The sequence below is a fragment of the Carcharhinus amblyrhynchos genome, chromosome 3 (genome assembly GCF_965287045.1).
Source record: "Carcharhinus amblyrhynchos chromosome 3, sCarAmb.v2.hapA, whole genome shotgun sequence".
In the NCBI taxonomy this organism is placed as follows: Eukaryota; Metazoa; Chordata; class Chondrichthyes; order Carcharhiniformes; family Carcharhinidae; genus Carcharhinus; species Carcharhinus amblyrhynchos.
The window spans coordinates 137,450,312-137,455,453 of record NC_137326.1 but is presented as its reverse complement, the minus strand read 5'-3'; positions in this window follow the sequence as shown (position 1 = coordinate 137,455,453).

The following is a 5,142-nucleotide window of genomic DNA, read 5'->3' as shown; positions in this document are numbered from 1 at the left end:
GCTCATTAGGGGGACCCCCTGACACGTGACAGCACGCAGACGGACGCTGCCTGTCCGGCCGTGACGTCAGCACGTTGGAAAATCACCCCCTATGACGTTCAACAGAGGCCAGTCTCAACAACAACTTAAATGGTCAGTAGGGATGGCCTGGTGGTGTTGGCAATGGATTGTTAACCCAGAAACTCAGCTAGTGCTCAGGGATCTGGGTTCCATTTCCATAGTAAAAAGTCTGACAACACCAGGTTTTTCACCAGGACTAAAACCTGGTGTTGTCAGAGTTTTTACTGTGTTTATGCCAGTCCAACGCCGGCATGCCCACATCATTCCATTTCCATTACAGAAGAAGATGGAACTTGAATTCAAGTAATGAAATCTGGAATTAAGAGTCAAATGATGAAACAAATGTTGGAAAACCCATCTGGTTCACTTAATGCCCTTTAGGGAAGGAAATCTGCCCTCCTTACCCGATCTGGTCTGCATTTGACTCCAGATCTATAGCAATGTGGTTTTTTTGAGAAAGTGACCAAAGAGGTGGATGGGGGTAAGGCAGTTGATGTGGTATATATGGATTTTAGTAAGGCGTTTGATAAGGTTCACCATGGAAGGCTTCTGCAGAAAATGCAGATGTATGGGATTGGGGGTAATCTCAGTAATTGGATCAGGAATTGGCTAGCAGATAGGAGACAGAGGGTGGTGGTTGATGGTAAGTATTCGTCATGGAGTTCAGTTACGAGTGGTGTGCCTCAGGGATCTGTTTTGGGGCCACTGCTGTTTGTAATTTTTATTAATGATCTGGATGAGGGTATAGTTGGGTGGATTAGTAAATTTGCTGATGACGCCAAAGTCGGAGGTGTGGTAGATAGTGAGGAAGGGTGTCATAGTTTGCAGGGAGACTTGGACAGGTTGCAGAGCTGGGCTGAGAGGTGGCGGATGGAGTTTAATGCGGAGAAGTGTGAGGTAATTCACTTTGGTAGGAATAACAGATGTGTCGAGTATAGGGCTAACGGGAGGACTCTGAATAGTGTGGATGAACAGAGGGATCTAGGTGTATGTGTACATAGATCCCTGAAAGTTGGGAATCAAGTAGATAAGGTTGTTAAGAAGGCATACGGTGTCTTGGCGTTTATTGGTAGGGGGATTGAATTTAGGAGTCGCAGCGTCATGTTGCAACTGTACACAACTCTGGTGCGGCCGCACTTGGAGTACTGTGTGCAGTTCTGGTCCCCACATTATAGGAAGGATGTGGAGGCTTTGGAGAGGGTGCAGAGGAGGTTTACCAGGATGTTGCCTGGTATGGAGGGGAGGTCCTATGAGGAGAGACTGAGGGATTTGGGGTTGTTTTCGTTAGAAAGAAGGCGGCTAAGAGGGGATCTTATTGAAACATATAAGATGATTAGAGGTTTGGATAGGGTGGACAGTGATAGCCTTTTTCCTAGGATGGAGAAAGCTAGCACGAGGGGGCATGGCTTTAAATTAAGGGGGGGTAGTTATAGGACGGATGTCAGGGGTAGGTTCTTTACCCAGAGGGTGGTGAGGGATTGGAATGCCCTGCCTGCTGCAGTTGTAAATGCGCCTAGTTTGGGGGCGTTTAAGAGATCCGTGGATAGATTTATGGATGGAAAGGGATTGGTTTAGGTTAGAGGATCATTGTTTTTTAACTGGTCGGCGCAACATCGTGGGCCGAAGGGCCTGTTCTGCGCTGTAATGTTCTATGTTCTAACTCTCAACTGCCCCCCAAGGGCAACTAAAGATGGGCAATAAAGGCCGTGTAATGAATTAAAAATATAGATAGACGGGGCTGGGATCAAACCAGGTACACAAAGACTGGAATAGACACTGGGATCAGATTGATTTGATTTATTATTGTCACATGTATTGGTATACAGTTTCTTGCACTATAAAAACAATACTTTTCACTTATACAGGTACATGTGACAGTAATAAATCAAATCAAATAAGATACACATAGGACAACAGAGATTGGGATCAAATCAGATATGGATATGCCGGCGTTGGACTGGGGTAAACACAGTAAAAAGTCTGACAACACCAGGTTTAAGTCCAACCGATTTATTTGATAGTACCCTCACTAGCTTTCGGAGAACTCTCCATTCACCTGACGAAGGGACTAACCCCGAAAGCTAGTGAGTGTACTATCAAATAAATCGGTTGGACTTAAAACCTAGTGTTAGAACATAGAACATAGAACATTACAGCGCGGAACAGGCCCTTCGGCCCACAATGTTGCGCCGACCAGTCTTATTTTTAAAAAAAAACATTGACCCACTAATCTAAACCACTCCTTTTTCGTCCATAAACCTATCCACCAATCTCTTAAACGCCCCCAAACTAGGCGCATTTACAACTGCAGCAGGCAGGGCATTCCAGTCCCTCACCACCCTCTGGGTAAAGAACCTACCCCTGACATCCGTCCTATAACTACCCCCCCTTAATTTAAAGCCATGCCCCCTCGTGCTAGATTTCTCCATCCGAGGAAACAGGCTATCACCATCCACCCTATCTAAACCTCTAATCATCTTATATGTTTCTATAAGATCCCCTCTTAGCCGCCTTCTTTCCAGTGAAAACAACCCCAAATCCCTCAGTCTCTCCTCATAGTGTTGTCAGACTTTTTACTGTACTCAAACCCGATACACATAAACAGGGGAGATATTGAGATCAAACTAGATGGATTGGGCGACATGGTGGTCAGCAGTGCTGCTTCACAGCATCTGGGACCCAGGTTCAATTCCAGCCTTGGGTGACTGGAGTTTACAAATTCCCCCTGTGGCTGCAAGGGTTTCCTATGAGTGATCTGGTTCCCTCCCACAGTCCAGATATGCGTGGGTTAGGTGGATTGGCCAAGCACCACAATTTCAGAAGAATGTAACTTTTGGAGAATGTACAGTGAATACTCACCAGAATGGATGTGGAGGTACAGGAGAAGCTAGAATTTATCTCCTTAGAGCATAGAAGATTAATAGGAGATTTTGATAAATGTTTCCAAAATCTTGAAGGATTTTGAGAGACCAAATAAGGAGAAACTGTTTCCATTGGCAGAGGGTCAGTAACCACAAGATGCAGATTTAAGTTCGCTTGCAAAAGAACCAGAATGGCCCCTATCTGGGCTGCATAATAATGCATCATAAAGTATCCAGGCAAATTCACCAACTGTGATCTATTTTGGGACAGACAGCCTGCAGGTATGAAAGGTACGACATGAGTGTGAGGTTTAATTTTCTGTCAGCCATGGACAATGAGAGTCAGAAATTGTGGTTTCAGTCCCAGTCCAGAGACTTTGGTACAAAACCCAGGCTGTATGTAAGTGAAAGCAATACTGAGGGAATGCTGCACTGTCAACGGTGCCGTTTTGCAGGTGCAAGTTTAAACCAAAGCACTCACTGCTCTCTCAGTGAGCTGAGAGAATTTCCAATGTGCTATTTTGAAGAGGAACATCCTGACATAACAGTTCCTGTAGCATTTTTGAACAGGAAAGCTGATTATCTGGTTATTTTCACACGAGCTGCTTGTGGGAGATTGCTGTGTTTAAAGTCCATGTATTAGTTTTATAAGTAGGCTTATATTAACACTGCAACAAAGTTACTGTGAAAATCCCCTAGTCACCACCCTCCGACACCTGTTTGGGTACATTTGGCATGGTCAATGCATCTAACCAGCATGTATTTTGGACTATGGAAGGAAACTAGAGCACCCAAAGGAAATCATATAAACCGATGAAGAGAACATGCAGACATCGCACAGACAGTGACCCAAGCGAGGAATCGAACCTGGGTGCCTGGCACTGTGAGGGAAGAGTGCTAACCACTGTGCAATCATGTGCAAATTTTCTAGCCCAGTTTCCTACATTATTATAATTACATTTCAGAAGAACATAATTGGTTGTAAAGGACTTTAGGATCCACTGCTGCCCTAGGAGAAGAATTTTACTGGCTGTTTCCCTGTCATTCACTATTGAAAATCCACGACTTGTATTAAAACCTCACAAACAAAACACTTTTCCCTGTGTGGGTGATTAGGATTCACTCTGGTTCTTTCACATCTTTCTCTAAGCTTGAAGGGGTTGAGCTATGAGGAGAGGCTGAATAAACTAGGCTTGTACTCGTTAGAGTTTAGAAGAATGAGGGGAGATCTTATTGAGATGTATAAGATGATGAATGGGATGGATGGGATAGAGGTGGAGAGACTCTTCCCGCTCAAAAAAGACAGTAGGACTAGGGGGCACAGCCTCAAGATAAAGGGGGGGCGGTTTAGAACGGAGTTGAGGAGGAACTTCTTCACTCAAAGGGTGGTGAATCTCTGGAATTGTCTGCCCGTTGAAGTGGTGGAGGCTGCCTCGCTAAATATTTTTAAGACGCGGGTTGATGGGTTTTTGATAAGAGAGGGGATTAAGGGTTATGGGGAGAGGGTGGGAAAGTGGAACTGAGCCACGACAGATCAGCCATGATCTTATTGAATGGTGGGGCAGGCTCGAAGGGCAAGATGGCCTACTCCTGCTCCTATTTCTTATGTTCTTATGTTCTTTAGTCTGCCATGGCCATTCCTACCTATACAGCTTCCATTCCAAGGGTGACATGGTGGTACAGTGGTTGGCACTGCTGCCTCATAGTGCCAGAGACCCAGGTTCGATTCTCAGCTTAAGTCACTATCTGTGTGGAGTTTGAATGTTCTCCCTGTGTCTGTGTGGGTTTCCTCTGGGTATTCTGGTTTCCTTCCACAGTCTATCAAGACGAGCTGATAGGTGCATTGATCCAAACAGGCGCCAGATTGTGGCGATTAGGGGAATTAATAGTAACTTCATTGCAATGTTAATGCAAGGCTTACTTATGACTAATAAATAAACTTTATTTTCTCTTTAAACATTTTTTTCTCTTATATATATAATTTGTTGTTCTTAAACTCCTTTGAACATCCCCTTTCCACAATATAAAAATCTTTCATGTTGTTTTTGAGATTGCTACTTTAGGGTAAAAATAAACTTCATGTTTTGCTTTACTCATTTATGATCTTTGCCAGTTGTAAATTTTCCTTTTAAAATACAGAGATACACTTTGATATATCCACTTATCTCCTAATGTAAATTTATATTCATGCTGCTTACTGGTATCCCATATTAGCTTTGTT